This window comes from Hetaerina americana, unplaced genomic scaffold, assembly GCF_022747635.1.
Source record: "Hetaerina americana unplaced genomic scaffold, ioHetAmer1.1.p SCAF_10, whole genome shotgun sequence".
NCBI lineage: Eukaryota > Metazoa > Arthropoda > Insecta > Odonata > Calopterygidae > Hetaerina > Hetaerina americana.
Genome location: NW_027286070.1, coordinates 47532871 through 47555916, shown reverse-complemented (window position 1 = coordinate 47555916; position 23046 = coordinate 47532871). Strand labels below are relative to the sequence as shown.

Here is a 23046-nt window from a genome sequence, read left to right as displayed (position 1 = left end):
TTTTAATACTCCTCCGCTTGATTCGAATCTGAAAGATTATTCCAAAGTAATGAAACAAGATATTCTTGGAAATGAATTATTATAGGATTCTAAAAATATGAATAAAACTCAAGCCAATATGGGATGTTTGATTAGTAGGCACCTCCTACAGCCACAAGTAAGGTAAAATAAGTCTTCGGAAGTAGCCTTCGAAACTTAATACTAAGGGAGGAGGTTGAAGAACAACTGAATAGAAAAAGCATGAATTGAACATGGTTTCAGAAGAATAGAAAAGGAATTAATTAAATGGATCATCTGAATAAAAGGAATAAGGAGGTGTAATAGACTCACAAATATTACAAAGAATATAACAAAAGAAAAAATAGAAGGAAAGGTCCCAAGAGAAAGGCCAAGGAATAAATACAACGGCCATTTGAACAGAACAAGAGAACAGTAGAGCTTACAGTGCAAGATAATTAGTACGGTAATGTGACGTTGTAGCTTGCCAATCTTAGGTTAGAAGGAGTTGATGATGAGGCAAGGCAAGTACATTTTTTTAAGAAAAAGAATTACCAGATAAAACGTTTCTAAATAAAAATGGCCTCAATTACATAAAAGAGAAAGGAAATGTTTACATAGAATGAGTAAACATCTGCATTAAACGTTATTTTATTTCAAAATCCAAAAGTGAGACTATATATACAAGATGTAAAGATAGTTGGTATGTGAAGATAACTTATTTTAATGAGGTGAAATATATGCTCCATCCCTCCAATCGACCACAACCTCGACGTGGTGTATGACTAGTGCGTTTGCATGACCCCTAGAGCTGTGCTGGCGAGAGCAATGATAATTGCACTTGGTAGGGTCACCCATGCCAGATAGGTCAAAGGTTAAGAGCCAGACGAAAGGTATTCCACGCAGCGTCTATTCCTCAGTGAGGCGGCTGCGATGGCGTCTGACCCCAGAGGGGCGGCCAATAAGTGATGGTGTCACGTTAAAAACACTATTGAGGAAGGCAATGGGAAACCACCGCAATTATCATTCCTAAGAATATAATGTTGGGCAATATGGAGAATGCGAGTCCTGGCAACTACGGGACTCGGGTCAAGCGGCCGTGTGTCGTGCCCCGCAGCGGGAGAGGCAAGGTTTCCGCGGTCGTCATCTAACGAAACCCTTGCAGGAGAAAACCGGCAGCAGCAGGACAGAAGACGCAGGAGAAGGAGAGCAAATTAGTTAGAATAGGAACGTGGAATGTTAGGACAATGATGAGGGCAGGGAAATTGGAGAATGTTAAGCGAGAGATGGAAAGGGGAAATATAGATATTTTAGGTCTATGCGAGGTGAGATGGAAGGATAGCGGGGATTGCTGGAGTGATAATTATAGAGTAATATACAGCGGCGGGGACGAGAGCCAACGAGGGGTTGCCATAGTATTAAATGAAGAGGTAGGAAGAAGCGTAGTCAACATAGAGCAGGTAACGGATAGATTATTACTAGTAGAGATAAAAGCAGAACCGACGAACTTGGTTATTATTCAGGTATACATGCCACCGAGCAACCATACGGAGGAAGGGGTCGATAGGATATACGATTATTTAGAGGACATAATAGCGTGTGTTCCTGCAGGGAAACATTGCAACGGTAGGCGAAGGAAAAGATGGTGATCAGGTGGGGGGCTACGGTTTAGGCATGAGGAATGACCGCGGGGAGAAAGCAATTGAGTTCTGCAGGAGACAGGGATTATTCATCACCAACACATGGTTTAGACATCACAAAAGGCGTATGTATACATCGAAAATGCCAGGTGGCTCAGAAAGGTATCAGTTAGACCATATTTTGGCTAGGCACAGGTTTAGGAATTGTGTGATCAATTCGCACAGCCTTTTGGGAGCGGATGCGGACTCTGATCACACTTACGTTGTTATGAAGTGTTGCATGGAATGTAGAAGCATTCCATTGATCGCTAAGGCACGAGTATCAGCAGGCTGTAGAGAAAATGATGGAGGGTAAAGAGCTGAGTATTATCGAGGAAATTTGGGAATACATCAAAAAAGGGATATTGAAAGCAGCGAATGAAACTATAGGCCCATTTAATGGGAAAAAGAAATGGAAACCATGGATCACGGATGAGACGATTAGAAAGATAGATGAGAGAAGAAAATTGAAGAATGTAAACACAGAGTTAGGTAAAATAAAGTACAAAGAGTTAAATAATAAATTGAGACCGGAAACAAATAAAGCAAAAGAAGCATGTTGGAAAACGCAGTGCGAAGAAATGGAAAGTTTGCAGAGGAAGGGTGAATTTGGTGCGCTATACAAGAAGGTTAAGACACTAACGGGAAGTAAGAAGGGCAAATCTGTGTGAATAGTTAGAGGTAAGCCGGGTAACATACTAATTGAAACAGAAAAGATGCACTAGGTTTGGCAGGAATATATAGAAGAACTGTATGCTTAAGAACTTAGGCCAGCAAGGTTAGAGATAGAAAGAAAGAGGATATGACGTAGATGAATATAGCTTCGGTTCAGGTTTGCTCGATGGTGAGATAGAAAGGGCATTAAGGAAAATGAATTCAATGAAGGCCTAGGGAGTAGATAATATTCCTGCGGAGCTACTTAAAGGTTAAGGAAAATGTGGCAAGAAGATTTTTTATGGACTAATTCATGGTATTTTTTGAAAAATGAATCTGCCCGTAAGAATTTTTCAGATCAGTAATAGTTCTTATTCCAAAAAAGCTTAAGGCTTCACCTTATGAGGACTACAGAATAATAAGTTTCATTTCGCACGCACCTAAAGTTGTTCTCAGAATCATCAATGGCAGGATGGAGGGCAGGGCCCATGATTATTTTTTGGATTATAAGTTTTGGTTCAGGAAGGGGAGAGGCACATGTAATGTCATTGTAGTAATGAGATCACTAATAGAGAGGGACATAGAATGCATCAGGACGTATTTGCCTGTTTCTTAGAAAAAAGGCGTTTGATGAGGTGCATTGGGAAAAAGCAGCAGAATATTGCAGTAAATAGGAATAAATTTCAAGTGTAGGTGGCTGATTTGCAATCCTTACATGTCTCAAAATGCTCAGGTGAATAAAAGTCGGTGACTAAATCGTTTAATCGGTTAGGTTTGCTGATGATCAAGCTCTCGTGTGTCAGTCAGCCAAGGGGTTGGAAGCATTTCTGAGTGAATTGGAAATTCGGCGTGATAAATATGGAAAGATAATCAATACAAATAAAACAAAGATTATGAGGTTTTCCAGAAGGAGAAAGATTAAGTTATACATTAAAATAGTAGGGTAAAAGCTAGAGCAGGTGGAACAGTTTACCTATCCCGGAAATGTTTTAGACCAAAATGGTCCAAGTAATAGGGGCATAAGGAGAAGAATTGCATCAGGCAAAGAAGCTAATACAAGGAGGAAGGAATTGATGTCAGAGACGTAGAGTAAGGATATTAATAGAAGACTCGGTAAAGCTTTGATAAGGATCGTAATAGATATGTACGGCGCGGAAACAGGGTCATTGGAGCAGGATGATAGGCGTGATTTGAGGCTTTTAAAAAGTGGGTTTGGAGAAGAACGGAGAAGGTGAAGTGGACAGATATGAAAACAAACGAGGAGTGCCGGATGTGGCGGAGGAGGGGAGGGGATTGTTGGAAGAAATTTTAAGGTGGCAGGAGAAATGGATGACAAGAATATTGATTGGCAATGGGGTTTTGAAGACTGTGATAGAGGAGAGAATTTTAGCCATACGAGGAAGGGATTGGATGGGGATGTTGAACTAAATGACGGGAGGAAGGAAGTATACGGAGATGAAGAGGGGCTTGTTGTACATTAGGATGCTGGGTTGTGTTTAGTTAGAAGAGACAATATAATTATTTCGTATATCAGTCCATCCAAAGCCTCTCTTAGCCGGTAGATTACTTATAATAACAATAATGATATACTCCTTACGATAACTATGCCTAAAGGCTATTCCACTATTTAAGCTTGATATTTCCTAGTTACAATGATAATTTTTGAAATATATATACATATTAAATGCCATATTAATTTATTGTAATAATTTATTGACACATATATCTGAAATTATCAGGATATCGAAGAACTTAGATGAAAATACCCTAAATTAGCCGTTTGTTATTGATTACAGTTATAAACCCATTGTTTTTTTTAGGCTTTTAAAACTTTCATTCGGTTTTCCGTTTGACTGAGACTAAAAACAACAAAATCGCCGTCCCATAAACATGCGAGGGAATAATCAAAACAGTGATATATGACTCCCAATGAACTTTTAAGATTTTTGGCAAGTCTTACAATATAACAGTTTACTTAAATATATTGGTCTCCCAAGAAAATCTAAATTAGTCACGACTGTCGCACAACTTCACCATTCCTCACCTCCATGAAGGATATCACGCGTTGGTAAAAAATAAATTGTCATGAAAATTCCCTCGTCGAGTGAGGAAAATTACTTTTGACATTCTTTTCAAAATTTCTGGCAACCCCTTTCATTTTTTTTTTTGACTAAGCAAAATTCGCTTTCCTGTGGTGACATTTAAACTCCATCAACGGTGAGGAAAATCCAACTTCTTTGCAACGAGAGAGAAAATAATATGCAGATCTTTGCTCAATTAAAGCTGAACAATAATCCAAACGGGTTGCGTATTTAGAGGACAAAACAGTGTTAATCAACGGATTCAGGTTCCATTCTATGGTTTTGAGACGCCTTAATACTGGAGATGGAATTAACTTGGCTTAAACTTTGAAGAGGAACATCTCGCATTAAAACGAATATTTATAATAATAATAATACATGTTTTGTGGCTGGGAAGGCATTGTGCGTCACAATTAAATTTACTTAAACCGCACTATCCTTTAATACGTAAAATATGGATTACCATCCGACAAACGCAATAGTAAAAACGGATAAGTATTTTTAATTATATTATCAATTTTTATTATTATTATATATTATTATTAATTAGCCGAGCATTCTCTCTAACCAGAAAACTATGAGGTCTAGCGTCAATATATTCAGGGAGCAGATTAATTTTCAAATTTTAGCACGTATTCCTGAACAAAACTTAAAATTACGACCAATATAAATATAATAGGAGACTAAAGCGGCCGTAAAGCACGACTGGAAATGCGCTGTTTTTTTCTTTGCGGAAAAGACAGACATTACATCATTTTCACTAATTTCAACTGTTTTACTTTCAATGCGAAATAAGCCACGTTCTTACCAAATCTAAATTGGCTTTGTCCGTGTGCTGACGGAACAACCACGCCTAGAATTTCAAAAGAGTAGCCTGAAATCCTCCGAAATATGAAAAATGGCAGTCTTAAATATGTTTAACCATCTAAATCAGCACTCTCATAAAAAATATTCCAAAAAAATTGAATGAAATATAAAATAAACTTAAATTTCGATTCGTTCTCCTTATAGTATATCTCCATACTTATTTCTAAATTTAGCTTTCACTCACAATGTACTTAATGTGCTCACGTCCTTTAAAAAGCTGCACTATTTATGCTTTGAAGGGACAGTTCATGACGATTTTCAGACTTTCATTTGCGAAGGGTAATCCAATAATAAATAATTTATTGCATGGAATGCCAAAGTAATATTGGAAAACTTTAACCCTCATAACCCATGTTTCCTGCAAATGGCGAATGATTACCACGCCTTTCATTTTGCAAGTATCGATTGAAGGGATGCATCTCAAACCAAACGCTGCAGTTAATAAATTCATTCATAGATATCTATAAATTCTATAAACTATATATTAAAGTGTCCTCCACAGCACTACATTCAGTTCCCATAACACTTCTGCAACATTTAGCATTAAAATGAGGATAATTTAAAGGATACAAAAATGAATTCCAATTTCTAACGCCCCCAGTCCTGGAGGCGTCTTCAGGTCGAAGTGAAGGCGCTTTCAGGACAGGGGACGAAACGTCAATCGACACACCCACGCGGAAACAGCATGAATCCTTTATTTTAATACGTGTTACATCATACCTTACAGGATATCTCCGATATATGTTGGCAGTACCACAGTTCTCCTTGGATTCCGAGAAGGTAGAACGGAAAGGTACCTCTGTTGAGCAAGCGGGTCCCTAAAAAAGGATGAGAAGAGATTCATCAAATTAGCCAGAGCAATAAGAGATCGAGTATTAATATAGAAGTACAATGCTATAAATATAACAAGATCACAGAAAAGTTGATATGATAATTCTATCAATGAAAAAATAAGATCAGCGTTATTTAAATTTACGTTAAGTTCTACATGGTACGAAGCGGTGGAATACTTTTTTTAGACTAATTTGTAAAAGCATCTGTGAAATAGAGTAATTACGAATCATTATATTCTTCAAACGTGCTACAATGAAATATTACAGGGAATAATGCATTCAAAATGAGCGGGCAAAATATTCTTAGGTAGCATTAAAGTCATATTTAGAAGTAAATTTAATATCATCATTCATCTGCCCACAAATGGTAATTGGAACATACGGACGCACACTACTGGAAAGTATTTACTCGGAAATAAAGATGCGAATGTAGCGAAGAATAAGTATTAATTATATCGTTTTCCAATTGCCTTGATATTTTTTAAACATATTAAATTTTCATCCCTTTTACGAGGCACATGTTTACAAGGTTATTCTTAGAAAATTCTCAAGTCTCCAGCTAAAAATTTTTAAGACATTCTCATCCCAAAATTGAAATTTGAAAGTCATATAGACGTCTTAGCCTTTTACATATTATAGATCGCTCAGATATTATAAATAACCCTTTGCGATGATGTTAGCACAGCCGATATTTCGCACATCTTCTGGGGGCTACCGTTGGGTTGGCGTTGTTTCTTTTGAAAGTTGGCTCTTAAGTAATATCGATTAATGTCAAGAGGAGAAAGTGTCGCACTCGATTATTCGTCGGCTTCCGAGTGTGCTGAGTCAATGATCAGCAGGGTAAGTTGACAGCCGTTCAGCCGACAAAAAGCTGGTATATTAAGAGTACAAAAACCTTCGTTCTAGGACATCAATGAATCTCACCGATGGAAATCAATCATACACCGCATGAATATGCACTTTAGATTAAGGCGGAAAACTTAGTCGTTTACGAAGGATTATTCCCGTCCCATTTGCGGCTACGCATTGCTTTAAAAATAGCATTAAAATCATCATCCTTGTCGCCGGTGGCCAAGCAGATGAAATGAGGGATACTTAATAAAAACTTATTCTGTTCGAATAATTGAATTTCTCTCTCTGAAAAAAATGGCATGCTGTTCATTGTTAAATTTCGTTCGAGGATTTTTGTTAACCAAGAGTCAGCACGAGAACTTTTCTGAAATAATCTTGAACCTCAACAAAGTGAAAGTGGTAAGAATGATACCTTAGAAGGAACTACAACTGAAAAGTCAAGGTGAGCAACCCTTTTATACATCGCCATAAGCGGGAAATGACTATTTTACGCCATCTTACCATTCGTAAGTTTTGACTCAGAATCGTGTATCTCAGTGAACTTTAATCAGAGTCTATTTGTTTGATGGCTCACAAATAGTATTGCATGATTTGAATAATTTTATGGGTGGATTTCACATTAAAACTTTGGCTGGCTGTTTGTAACATTGATCATATCAATGCCACAAATTTCAGACTCATTTCCACACAACTTTGAGGGGTTTCCAACAATAGCATGTACATATTTTATCTTAACTCAGTTAAGTATATTCAGAATGTTATTTGACGAACTAACTTCTGTTTTTAATCTTGCTGTAACTTTGAAAGAGTGTTATTAAAAGAAACATAAAGGTGTCTTTATGCACAAGAAATGAAACGTAAACATGCAACCCCATGAATGCTTTGATTATTGTTAATAATATGAGTATCTTAATTTTATTTACTTTTATGTCAATATTTACTTAAAATACTATCAATTTGGACTAAAAATAATATCAATAACTAGAAAATGTATAAATCTATAGTAATTTACAAAACCCAGGAATATTTCTTTCAAAAACGAATGTGTTTCAGTTACACCGTAAATTTGGTTCCGATAAAACATTTTGTTGTTAAGTTATTCTTCAAAGAGGCATGCGTTAATAACTAATAAAATTTGCTTTCAACTAATTTTTATGAAGCTCTTTCTTTGTTAGGTAGGTTAAAGGATAAAGTTGCCATTTAGCCACATAAAGTAGTAAGCACATAACTTTCCCGACATTATTCTTGACATCAAACATAAGTAAATCATTGGGAGTTAGCAAATGTAAAGCCCCGACGTTCCCCTGCATCTACAAAAAACCGGATGGCAAAGATTCATGCATATAAATTTCATGAAAATACTAGTATATTAAGGAAAAGATAATTTCCTTATAAGATCAAGAAAATGAGGTTCAGACATATAATCCTCAAATTAGGTTAACTTAATTAACTAACTAAGTAAACTTAATTAACACTTGATTGCGTGATGGACGTATTATAGCGCCGTGTGTAGAGGCTGCAATTATATTTTTAAATAACCCGAGAAAATTTCTGCATTGGCCTGTTTAATATTGATAATGTTAGATTTAATTTTCTACATCAACACTGAACGTTATCTCTCGTGAATATTAAGTTATTCAAACTTTAAGGGAAATAATCATGAGAAAGAGTTGACTTCAATTAATGTTAGATGTAATGAAAAAGTCATTTCAAACAGAATATTCTTATACTTCTGCTCTTTATACCCTAAACTATGGAATTTTTAGAAAACTATGGAATAGCCTTACAATTAATTGATTGACTAAAACTTCGATTTGTCCACACCAACCACCCAACACATCCGTGTGATACTCAAACAAAAAAAAGATAGATATAAATTATTATTCCTTTCTCTAGCACTGAAATATCTACATCGCTTAGAATCAATGATATAAAAACAAAATACCTGTCAATATAAAATAATATTTACTACCAACAAAAGCTAAGTAAACTAGTAAACTAACTAAACTACTTTCGTATCATTAAATGTTTCATTCTCGTATTAGAGGATTAGGGATGTGCCTACCTATATAAAGGGTTAATACTATATCTGTGATCACCTATATAGTGTTAACCCTTTCGCGAGTTGATTGTTGTAAATACATGTAGGGAATGGCCAACCAGTGGAAAAGCCATTGCCGTCAACATACTATTACTATTGTTTTAATGCCATGATTGTCAAAATGCCTGTTTGTAACAATGATTTACTCCTTAATCTGTGGATCGTGCAACCAGCATTTCTTTTTTATTTGTAAATCAAGTCAGGATAACATAGTACCCGAACTAAATTGGATAATATACGAATTACGGTATATTTACCGATTATTGATACCAGTTTTTGAGTTCCCTCGTATTCTAACGCACCCCATAACGACGGATTTGTTAATAACCACAGTTTAAACGGACTGAAGTGCATATCAGACGTTACATGCAGTGGTCGTGAAAAGTCAAATACCACTCATGCAAGAAAGGAAAAATGAAAACTTATATTTGTGAGGACCGTAGAAAAGGTCCTTGAGAAAAATTGCTCATTACATGTATAGTCTTCAGGAAGGAGTAAAAAAATAAGTGAAGGTATACAAGATCGACTCTTAGATCCAGCTTCCGCACACTTCAATGATTGTTGAGTTAATATCAGTGGATAATTGAATTATAATTTACTTCTTATTAATATAAACAAGGAAATTTTTCATTATTTTACTTTTCGATATCAATTTGATTACCTTTCACATGTAATTACATTGGTATTGATTCACTGTGAGTGAATTATATTTTTAACATTCAGGCAGATGAATTTGTATAATGTCCATCTTCATATAAAAGAGTTTTCCATTGACTTTATTTTTATAACTTACTTACTGATAAAACAAACTTTAATGTAAGTAGGCAATTGAAATAGCTCTTGATACTCGAAGAGATATAGCTGAAATTTAAAAATATCCCTCGGTATTTTACTAAAACTGGTTTAAGTCAGTTACTTTTATAATGCGATGATTACTTTTTCAGTTTGGATCTAAAATGGAAACCTAATATATTTTTATTTTGAATACCTTTTGAAACCACGTTAAGAAAATTAAATTGGTGACTTTACAAAAAATAGATTTAAAAAATTTTAGCCGAATTTCCATGTAAATTACTACCTCAGGACCAGAAAACTCTTTTGTAACCCAGCAGAAGTTATTCTAAGATGTCAATGTCAAGTACACGTTATTGATTGCGTAATTTTGTGCAGAGTTCAAATTTTTAATTAAGAGTAACAATGTTTACGAGTAATTCGTTTTTCTTGTACAAATTACAATACCAGAAAAAAGGGTAAGTATTTCAATGACTTGTAAGAAACTAACGAGGTTATAAAAGAAATACAAGAAATGAAAGTTTTTCTGTTTATTAAAGCTGCTTCCAAACGTCGATATACCAACAAAATTAATTGCAATAATTAGGATTACCGCATGCATCAAACATCTATCATCGTTTAAACTGCTACCAGTATCGCTATTTTATATTTCCATTTATAAAATACATCTCAATACTGCAGCATATAAATCCTACTAATCTCTGTAAGATCAATCAAATAATCAAGAATAATTTTCGTGCGTACAGGCATATGTTCAACTTCAATATAATGAATATATCCCTCCAAAAAATCGAGATTTAAAGATGGCCCCTCGATTCACATCTAATGGTGTAATGAATGGATGAAATTAAAGAAAAAATAAAGGTCCGAGTCATGAGAATTCTTATCGGTTACACTAGGATGGACTTTTGAGGACAGTCTTCATAATAGTTTGCAGCCAAAAATACGGAAAGTGATTGCGACATCCACAAAGCTTCATCTGATTCCTATATTTTCAATTTGACTCTATTTTGAAGCCGAGCGTCATTTTTTAGCTATTTTATTTATGAATTATCTGAAGAGGACGATAAACAAAATGGGTTTAAAACGTCAGTGAACGTATGATGCAGAGAGTTGAACCAATTTATTCAAATAATTTCTATCCTTACCACGTTTATCCTCATTTCAATTGGAAAAGGACCGACAAGAGATTTCAAATGAAATTACTTTAAATATTGCAATAGAAATACGTAAGAATATATACTTTGATCATGCTTCCTCTTGAAATTGAACACAATAATGGATTTTTACTTCTCCGATTTGTGTTCATAACATCCTTAGTGTGTGTGATCATATGAAAATAGGAAAAAAGTTACAAAACACTGAACAAACACTTTCAACATTTTTTTACTAAATGACACTCGTATGCTATTCGGTTTTTGCTAAGATCTAAATAATTTCTCTTCTCTTTCACAAACCTCATTTAGATAACTGACAAGTAAAGAGTAACCTAGTTTAAAATACGAAAATTTACTTGGATGTTGACAAGTAATTTACGATAACATTTGATCGTTAGTAAAATGATGAGTAACAAAACTAGGCAAACCAAATTTCAAAACCTATAAATCGGTCTTTCAAAAATCCTGTAAAAACAGATGTAAAGTGTATTTCCAAAAATTATTGTTGTCATAAAAATAAGTAGAAACACGTGGTGTAAACTATTAATCAGTCTTGAATACAAATATAGTATCTGTAGCTCATATTTAAATAATTTTCCTTCTCCAAAGGAATACGTAGGTAAATTAAATATTTCCATAGATCACCTACTCCTATTAACGTATTGAACTCACCAAGTTCTCATTTATTCTTTAAAATTGTAGTAGCCCGCCCTTATTTCTCACTGAGCTTCACAGAAAGCATGCTAGTCGTCGGAGAGAAGCACCTATTACCAGGAATCGAGAGATTTCACCTATTGTTAAAGTGCTACTTGCGAATCATATGAATAAAAATTGCATTTTTAACAAGTGCGCATCATTAACGTGTGTCGTCAGGTCAGACCTAATGATAATGTAGTTAAAATGAAACCGGTGGCATTAATGAATTTTATTTCGTGGAAAATTGCCAATTTTTAATTAATTATGATGCTCCACCATATCACGGCTGAAACGTATCTTTTTAAGTGTGTATCATGTGCAAATTACCTGGAGGGACCTGGCAAAATGAGGCATAGGGTACGAGGATTTCGATTTAATAATAATGAATGTGTGGAACTCTTTCCAAAATTACGAACTATCGATCCATGGGAGTCAATTGTGCTTACTTGATTCATGGCTCTGTAAATGATAGGTCAAGTTAATACATGATTCGCAAGATATTATCAAAATAGTGTCCTCTCCATAGACCTCTTGTAAATTGGAATAAGCTTATTGAAATTGCTAAAAGGTGAACGCCCAAAATAACAAAAAATCTTAACACCTTTTATAAGATCTAGTTGAAAATTGGATGAGTCAGTTCAAACGGTCGATGAGTACATAGGGCCGGTTATCATTTCAATGCTATATTATAATTTGCATGCCACGCTCAATCACTCAAAGAGTTTGATCCAAAGTAGAACGTAAAATGCTGTTTATTTCGTGAGTGGAAACGTATGAGTGAATTTATTTCTTATTGATTCTAATTAAATTATCAATAATTAATTCCACCAAATAATAAAATGCTTGCACGTGCTATTATTTGATAATTGCTTGATCAATAACTAATCTCTCTGTTGAAGCTGAAATTTTATTAAGGTCTCACTGTTACGTAACGTATGGCTAAGCGAGTTTTTAAATATCATATAAAGCCTATTTACATCTAATATTCGGCTGAATCCAATAAATGTCTCTAATACTCACTCGCTCGATAATTCTCACTAATGGAATAAATTTTCATTTTTTTTAAAGTTTTTGTGCAAAAAAATTTTAAAAAATGCAGAAGCTCACCAGTTACAGTTACAATCTCTCTATGCTTAAAAAAGTATATTCAACGTTTTTCTTTTTACAGATATACCCGAAAATGCATCAATTCAAAATTAGTGATTATGTAATTAATTTGAATTCATGTGGTGTGAAAAAGAAATTCTTAATATGATATAAAATAATACTCATTAATAGATAAATTATATTAATAGGTATTTATTAATAGATGTATATAATTAATAGATATATTCGGGAGGTATAAATACTCACGTTGATTTATCTTAAATTTCTCATATGACGCACGTACCTGCTACCTTAATCAAAGGGAAGGATTAAGGCTGACAATAATCTCTGAAAACACCAAAATATGGCTGGAAAATACCAAAACACGTCATATGGCTTTGGATGTCTTCGGTATTCTCCAGTTTGACCGACATAAGAGGCCCACAAGCGAGGCGCTTGTGCCTGAAAGGCATTGAGATGAGAGGATGACAGGTACCATCAAAAAACATAAAATTTCCCTTTCCCCGCAGTTTCGGTGGCAGCGATTGACTCAAGGATTCCCCTCTCGCGCGAACACTCGTCGCTTCCACACCCGGCCCGCGTCATACGCTTCGGAGGGCACTGAATCGGCGCTGCGGTGTCGTGACGCCGTGTAAATTACATTGAGCGCGCGCTAACTCCTCCTCCTCTCGTGCTCACGGAGACGAGAGCAGCCGAAATGACAGCCTCTACCAGCCCAAGTGGGGCCACTCGAGCTGAAATCGTCATCCTCAGGAGGAATTTCGGAAACCTACGTCCTCAAGGTACAACATCAGCAAACTTCACCTCCAAACACCTGGATCTAATTCTTCCTCCAACACCGCCTATGTTGGCGCCAGTGAGACTCTACACCCTTGTTGCTGAGCCCATGTCACGTGCACGCTCCGTCTTACGCCAAGGATATCCATTGACTATCGAAATTAATGTAATTCGCTCAGTTTAATAGTTAAAAATAAATCAGGCCATACACAAACCTATCAACCGAGATTGGCGACGGCCTTCTTCGATTAACCTAACTAAATTATCCCATCAGTTTGAAAATATAGTTCGTAAGTTGTGCGCATTATTGCACAGCCTGATAACCTGTTACACTCTTTTACTATTGCAAAGAAAAATGTTCGCAGAGTAGAAGCTAGTTTTTTATGATAGTCACCTTATTATATGAATGCAAATTTGAAGGAAAGAGTTTTGAAAATATTTAGCAATATTCCGTTGAAAGTTGATTTGGTTGCTGGTTTCCAACTACGTTGCGGTAGGAATGTATCCAAATTCTTTTTTTCCTATTAAATTAATTAATGAAAAAATGATCATGCTGACATATATCAGCTTGGGCTTAAATCTAAGCTATCAAATGTTGATGTAAATCTGACAAGATTTTTTGACATTTTATCGTTGAGTTTTTGATTTTTTGGAACTCAAGTGATACACAAACGCATAAAAAAGGTCTAAAAGTTTAGCTATGCATAGAACCATAAACCATAACAACTCCGTCCACAGTTTAAAAAACTGAAAAAGTACAAAAACTTAATTTCTTTATGCCGAACTAGAGGGAATAACTGAAAATCCATTACATTGAGATATTTAGATCAAATTTTAGTTGACTCCGTCCGAAGGCTTTTGAAATGCTGGATGGCCATCTATCTTATCCTTCTTAGTAAACTTATGTTTATGCAATTTTTCACAGGTAAAATAGAATATTTTTTCAAAATACGTTTGAATTACATTCAGCTTCACCATAATCATCAAAATTTAACCCTACTCACTTCAGGATAACCAATGTGAGTTAGATGAGGAAAGAAACAACAGCGCACTACCCTAAGTTTGTCAATTTCATACCCAATATGGTCTAAATATGAACTTAGCCCATACCTATTGAATCAACCTGCTGGACCGGATGGCTTTATTACGTTAATATGGAAATGCAAAGATTTGGCGCACCAACCAATCAGAAAAACAAAGCTAGAAAATCAAAATATACACTGCCCCACGTGTTTCTCAATAGGCTAAAAGAAAGAAGGTGCCGGCTTAATTTTTCAATACCTTTGTAATTAAAAGACAATTTTCTATCTATATTAATCTTTCACATGGTCCCTTTTCCTCATTGGCTTCCCTCTCTCCGGCTTTTCTCTGTTGGTCAGTGGGGAGAGATGCTCAACGTGCCGAAGAAGGGGCAAAGGCTCTCACGTGTGCGAGGAACAGCTAGGCTCCAGCAGTCACTGGGAGGTGACCGCAGGAGGCAAGAGGAGTAAGTCTCCTAAGGTCGCGTCGACGGCCATGATAGAGTCCCTTGATCTCAACAGCAGATTCACACACATCCGCGGACTCCCTCCCTATCTCACCATCCTTGTGGATCGACAGCTTGCTTAACAAGGCGTTGGGAAACCCTTTCATTTCACCGACGGCTCCGGGGATACAAATTGGGTTCGAAATGAGCGGGGAGAAACGGGGGTTTGGGATGAAGAGCCGACGACACCAATAGAGGAGAGTGTGTGTGAGCTTAGGAGACGATTGAATCTTTCGATTCATAAGATGAGGTTGATCGATGCACTTGCGACGATGAAAAGAAGGAACCCTTTTGACGCTTACGCTAAAAATAATCTTTGAGCAAAGCTGTCACACATCCCGATGAACGACCTTGTCGAAAAAAGTAATTTTTACCCATGCGGCGTCACGAAATGTAATGATTAGATAACGGCGGCTTAATAAGCGAAGCCAAAAGAAAACTTCTCATACCCGTAATACAGGTTATTAGAGGAGGCGACCGACAGCTGAGATCGTTTGGGACATTCGGGGGGGAATTCGATTGGTGTAGGTTGTTAAAGGAATATAGGAAGGGCGAGGAGAAACCTAGATTTAGTATTAACCTATTCTTAACATGGGCGCCAAGTAATCCATAGTTCAACGTTCTATCCGACGGATGGCGTACTCCACTTTAAGTGCTCTCCAAAAACCATCTCAAATAGGGATCGGGAATCAAATGTGTGGGAAGCAGAACATTAGCCACCCCTCCATCCCGTTCCCCTTGCCAAAAATTCGTCATTTGAAATGTGTTTTTCTGACTCCTCTTATTTAGATAATCAATCTAATTCAATTAATCCCGATGAATGAAATGCAAACTTCGACGTATTTTTCAATTGAGTTAAAATGAAAGTAGCAATTCTATGATTAATGTGATTTTGGTAATGAAAATAACCGTGAAATATTTTAGGGTACTGGCACTTTTCTGATTAAATTGTCGAATCTGTATTTTTGAAATAAAACTATATGAAAATCTAAATTGAAGATTGGAGTATCGGAGCATAACATTTTGACCACTTGATGTGTGCTCAAGTATTATCTTGAACAGAATTATTCACTCCACTGATTCGAAAAGTGCCCTGCACTCTATCTTCAAAAGTTAAATGAAGAAGCGAATGACATTTTGAGAAAAGATGTGACTGTCAGCAAATTTTCTAGATATTTTTCTATTACTCGTTCTATAAGCTCCGTAAATTATGGCACTCTTGAGCTCCATTCAAGAAGTCATCCTGATCAGAGAATCTTAGCCCATTTCTCCAGCATTGCACGATAAATAGCAGGGAATGTCCTTTTCAAGTATTTTGCTATCTCACAGCTTCCAGGGCACTCTAACAAGTAAACAGGATATGATCCGAAATCCAATAGCTTGTCCTTATATAGCGTCACCGCGCAAAGAAATATTCACCGCTGGTTTCTCTTTGTTTTGAATTCACATCAAAATGATACCCATTGGGTTCGGGGGTTTGTGTCTGTATTTGGTCTCAGGCGAGGAAGTAGGTAGCATTCCCGCAAACTACTGCAGAAGGGTGTTCTAATTGAGAGATTGTGTTTGGTCATTGCCGTGGAATTTCTTTTCCCACAAACCAATACAACGACAAAATTTTGCTTTCATTGCGGGACGAGTGGTGCTAACTTATTACGGCTATAGGAGTTTTCATTTTATTTTATTAGTCCTCTCTCAAGGCTAATGAAATCTTTAAATCCATAATTTGTGCCAATAAAAATGAGAGATGTATAGATTAGTGTTGGAAAAGAGTAAATAATGTATTTTCACCGAGGTATAGATGCCTCCATTGATGTATTTATTATTCCCCTCAGTGTCCCTGTCCAAGTTGTGATTTGAAGCTAGGCAATATCCATACATTCCCGTTCTCACAATGAAAATATTCTATCTTCATTTTTTTCTGCCAATAAGTAACACTATTCATCTCTATATCATTGCATTTCAATCACAGAAACTACATTTGTGAAGCCAGTTAACATTTATCATTAATAATTATATACGCTGAAATATAAATTTCAACTTAAAATGTTACTCTCTCAGCATTTATAATTCGAGTTCTGTCTTTGAAATGTAAAAGTACCTATGAAAAACGAAGCATTTCCAAAGTACTATTTCCACCCACCTTAGGGAGGGGAGATATCACCTTTCGAGCAAGCATTTTCACTCTTCTAGATAAAAGGCGTAAAATGTGGAGCGTCGCCCGAAAAAACGGAGCCATATAAAAACCCCATAAATATGATCCGGTGAATATCGGTTTTTAACCACAGTCAATGACGCACTGAAATCAACGAAGGACATCTTGCGAATCATCACCGACGATTACACGCGTAAAACAAGATAAATTCTTCGCACAGATGAAGCATCCACCTTTACTGGGTATTCGAAGTTCTAATTTCTTTGGCATCACAATGCATGAAGAAAATATTGGGACAAGGAACTTTTTCAAGAGTTCCGAGAGCAAGTCGAATCGGGAGTTCACACGGAAGCAGCCAAAAGTTCGTTCCCCGAATCGAAGGTGACATAGCGTTTTGAAAGTGAATCGAAGAACTCGAGGAGGAGCGAGACTGCATGTGGACACGTGAGCCGACTACTGGAGAATAGGCGAGGAGAGCGGACGCGCGACGGGTGGGGGCGCATTAAGGATACGGCGACGGAGAGAGGGCGGAGGGAGGAGGCGGGGTTGAAAACGAAGGGGGAGCTACCTTTACTGAGATAGATAGGCGGGCGAAAGATTTATTAGTACACGTTACTCTCACACCAATCCCTCCCTCGGCACCATTCCCCCACCTCCCCTCAACTCTGGTACCACCTCCTTCCAGAGGTGAGGTCCCTTCGGAAACGACGCCTCGTAGGAAACCCCAATCCCCCCCCCGCTCCAATACCCTCTCCCCCGGCATACACGCCGGGGAAGGGGAGGCGAAGAGGAGAGCGTCGATCCGTGAGACGCTCGATAAGCCACCTGGCGAGCAGAAGGGGGTGTAGGAGGAATGGTGGGATGTTTGGGGGGGAAAGGGGGTGGCCGATGGGGGGGGGGAGGAGGAGGATGGGAGGTATGACCGCGGGACGGGAGGAAGCGTGTGGTTGAGTCGCGAAGGGCTGAGGAGAAGTTTCGAGGGTGTGGGGGAGGGGTGGGATATTATGAAATGGGGTTATAGTGGGACTACAGGGGGTGATGGGACACGAGCGGTAGGAATAATGGGGGCAAGGGAGTTGGGAAGGCGAGGGCATGTAGCTGACCGGCAGAACGGCGGGTCAGAGAGAATACACTGTTGGGGTCATGTTTACCGCGTAGAAGAGGGAAAATCTTAAATGAAAAACTTGGAAACGAATGTGAAAATAAGAAATAAATTTAATCAGTGCTGAAAGTATTTTAGTAATTTCTATTTACTCTGCCCAGTAAACATTCAATGTTTTTAGTAAATTTCATTTCATGCTTTGTAATGAAAGAGGTTGATAGTGTAGCATTAGTAAAATTGTCTCTTCCACACATCACATATCATTATTCCCTTTATCCCAGGAATAACTTCTAGTATCATGGATTTTTTTTACTTTCCAACCCGTAAATATTAAGGTATTGATTATAAACCGGCATGAATTCAAATAATGCCTTTTGTGACCGATTGTAAAATTAGCGAATATTCTTCAGCGTTTCAAAGTTTAGGCGAGGAAATGCGAGTAGGTCTATGATGGTTGCTAATAAAATTCGGTAGACTGAATTATCAAACGCTTATGGACCTAACGTCTGTATAAAATATTAATAAAAGGTGTGAGTTTTCAAAACATTTCCTAATTTTTTATGGAAGTATATCATACTTTTGAGACGAGATACAGTAACGAAGTATATCCGACGTAGATATGGCTGGATCAGGATTCCGTCCTTCCACCCAATTTTTTTATTTGCATGCGTAGCGATTATATAAGAACGATTTGGCCTAAAATATGGGCGCCCCTGTATAACCCCAACGCGAGACATTGAAGGGTATTGTTGAAATCACTTCAAGTTCTGAAAACTTAGGAGTAATTAAGAAAGGATCTGACACCATTGTGAGCGTGGTGTGTGAAGGGTCATGGAAAGAATGAGAGTAGGAGAGAGAAGGCGTGATTCGGGAAATAGAATAGGAGGAGGGGTGGGATAGCATATATTTTTTAACAAAAAGGGACAGGAACAGAGGCAGATAAGGAGAGGGAGCAAGTGGGAGAAGTGGAAGGGGATGAGAGGCTAGCATTCGAGGGTTTCAGGAGGGCGGCGACCGCGCCACGAGATAAGAATGTTTTGTGGGGGTTGGGGGAGGGAGAATGAAAAAGAAAAGAAGGGACGTGGAGGACAAGAGGGGGCAAAGAGGATAAGGAAACTAACGCATCGACTGGGGTTTTTTTGTTTATCGCTCAATGCCGCCCCAATTTCGGTAGCACATCACTCAAATCATCCCCGGAACACCACCGGATTTTTCTTCCATGCATTCCTTATTCACGGACCGTACGGATACTCTTCCGCAGAAAATTTTCTTCCCATTGAAATTTTTCCGACAAATATATTCCAGAAGAGGAGTTTTTCACGGAGGCATCTACGCGTTTGCCCGCCCATCTCGATCGCTTCCAGATTCCCGTCACTCTGCCCGATTGCGCTCTCAAGAGATCCCCGCTTCATGCTGATGAGGAATTTCAAAATCGCCAAATATTCGGAACTGACGATGAATAATAGGATTGTGAATTTGTGGAAAAAAATGTGATGGGTACGTTCTGGAAAGGCAATACTGGTTTTATGCCTTAGGTTGTAAAATATATTTTTCATGGCATCGCATGAACCGCACATGAAAAAAGCAGGCTAATTTCAAAACTTTACCTGATTATATCACTTTTATTGCATCTTTATCAACATTCGGTTTTAAGCAGTCTTCTAATATTTTACTTGTATGTCCTCAGTTAATACTTTCAAACAATTTGCATTGATTTCTTATGTATTTTTTTCCTGAAACGCGCGCTAAGCCCTCGGATGAAATCCATTACAGATGAAATCTATTACAGTCCTAACTGAGATAATCTATCATAAGTAATATTTGTAGAAAATGTTCAACCTTTTATCTCATATATTTTACAATTAGTTCTCCTCTTTCAAGCATCAGTATCTTTAATGCATCTTTCTTTCGATAACTTTTAAAGGATTGGTTGTTGATCACAAAATTAGTTACAAAGTAATCATTTTTATTGAAATTCATAGGCATCCAGTGCCTCCAATATACTCTTTATGGAAAGAAGCTGTCGCTATATGTTTAAACTTCTCACGTTTTTAAAACAAAAAATGCATCTCCTTGTTTTCATAACAGCGTTTAAAATGAGATCGGTAACAATGGGAAATGGACATTAGAAATAAAATAGTTAAATTAAAAGTTGCTTAGATCCTCACTTGTATGAAAATCCCTCCAACCTAATGTATACTTGCTTAAATATACTTCCCTTCTTTATTTGAAATCGAAACCCATCCACATTAATAAGTCCCACGAAATTCTTTGGTATTTGTAGGTTTGGTGTAACTCATATCGTAAATATTTAAACGCGGCGTGTAAAATCCAAACATACGGGTAGAGGGGTCCAGTTACAAGTAGCATTTTACCGCCATTAGATTCCCGGTGTGATATGGTATCTGATACGCAGTTTATTTGAAGTTGAGGATCCACATTGTCACCTTGATTTGAACTTAGGTCCTCCTACCAGTTACACAATACCAACTAGTGTGCCATTTCACTTTGCAGCGAAAATACTCCAAAAAATATTCGGAGGATTTTCTTGGCAGAACTTGGTGCTATACTATAAATTTAACATGCTCATAGGTTAACAAGTATCGATCGCCTTGTGTCTTGCGAATATTTATCACCTAAGGGAATTGGATCTTCCAATTTCACACCTGAATGAAATGATGCACGTTGATATATGAGCTCGCGAAAAAAATAATAATTGCTCGAGGGCCTGATAAATCAATTGCACAAAGAATTAAAATGAGTTATTTCTGTGAACCATTTCATGATATTAAAAAGGAACCATCTCGATCCATTATTTTTCTCCGCCTCTGACATAACGATCGTATAGACATCATTTCAAGTTTTACAAATCCGTCCATTGGGTATCGCATGCACGTCAGTTAATCCATCCGTCATCTTCTCTCGAAAACCCGAGGTAAACTCCAACCTTTCCCCTTTCGCACAATGCTCTCGGTCGAAGGAAGCAATTTCTGCTTTAACTATACCTGCTATTTCTCTCCCCCCCTCGCTCCACCTCACCGAGTCGCTGGGAGCGGCCACGGCCGCCTCCAGAATCGGCAAGCGGCCTCCGGAGAACCCTAATGTGACGTGGATTATATGCCATCAAAACCGCCACTCGACCTCCATCCATCTCCCTCCCCTGTCGCCTTGCCCCCTACCCGCTATACCTCCGCAACAACACGGCGCATTGCTCCCCGGCGGCAGTACGTTCGGCTCATCGGTGTTGAGCAGCCATGAGTGATGGGGAAGCACACTGAAGGGGTTTCTTTCTTCAGGGGACCAGAAAATCTTGCAGTTTTCATATATTAAATTTATGTGAGAAACATATTTACGAGCTGCGCTCTGCAGCTCGAGACCGGATACTGCAAGGGTCTAAATCCATATAATTTTACGATACAAATGGACAACATTGTATACAAATCTTATCACAGTTAAATTGGGGATGCGCGCATTGATAAATATTCACGGAGTCACAATTTTCCTTCCCTTCGACTTCGCATGGTTGGCATCGACGAACTATGTTGATGATGGCACAACTGACTACGTTAATCAATATAATCGATCCTCATTGAATTCATTTGGTTTTATTGGTGGCCAATATCTAACATGGAACTATTTAGTTCACTTACTCCGTGCGGGTGTTCCTCGAGAAATTAATTTTAATGTAACCTTATTCATTTATTTCCGAAACTGAAGAACATTCGGAATAATCACACGAGAAATATGGTTGCTCATGTTGAATAACTGATCGTAGTGTGACTTTTCAACTTGATATTAAGTGGAAAAGTGTTACGATCAGTTATTCATTACGTTCGACTTCCACCACATCACGCCTGAAGCTACTCAGTAAACTCATGTAGTTAAATAAATTACGGTAATGCAATCTTCAGCGTGAATTCCTACATTTGCCGTTAACTTCATTAATGAAACAAGTTTGAACGTGAAGAGGAATGGATTTCATTCATATATTCTATACATATATACTAAGAACACTGCTCATTTGGTCTCCAAAAGGGAGCGAGATACTACTTGCAAACAACACACACTATTTCTGTCGGAATAAGTATATCCATAAGAGCGTTTTGGGTGTTCATGATATATCCAAATTACATTACCCCTACAAATATGTATGAGAACTAAAAAAATTGGTCATTTCATCATAACAGTTCATTTTTGCTCCTTCATTATGCATTATTTTATTACTCATACCGGTTTCATTCACCAGCTCCTGCATATCAGTAATTACCATAATGGTGGCATGAACGTGTGCACATCGTATAGTATGTTGATGATGAGCGAAAGATTTCCGACTTAAATTAAGTCCAGTAATATTAAGAATTTTCTTATTTCCTTTTAAATTATCAATTTATTTTGAAAGATTTCGGTATTATTGGGTTTAAATAAATCAAAATGAATTACAAAAAATTGTTTGGATACGTAATGGCACGAATAATTGCTTATTTATCCAAGAAACGTTGTATTTTCTCTTGGAGCAACGAAATCTTAAGAAGCTCGACGTCGTATAATTCTCTCCATCAATTATAATGGATAAGTAACTTGGAAGAGGTCAATAACTTTGAAATTGACATGACAGCCGTCGAGAAAGCAAAAAATTGTCTGTATTAACGAATCATTTAGGGCGCACCCAAGAAC

General features: G+C 37.3%; 1 protein-coding gene across 1 annotated transcript in view; it reads right to left on the bottom strand.

The window, feature by feature from the left end:
• Positions 1 to 23046, bottom strand: part of GABA-B-R3 (gamma-aminobutyric acid type B receptor subunit 3) — a 653270-nt gene that overhangs the window by 579856 nt on the left and 50368 nt on the right. Inside the window, exon 2 of the mRNA XM_071598960.1 lies at positions 5999 to 6096. The gene's annotated coding sequence lies outside the window, so the exon portion shown is untranslated. The remainder of the gene's footprint in view (positions 1 to 5998; positions 6097 to 23046) is intronic.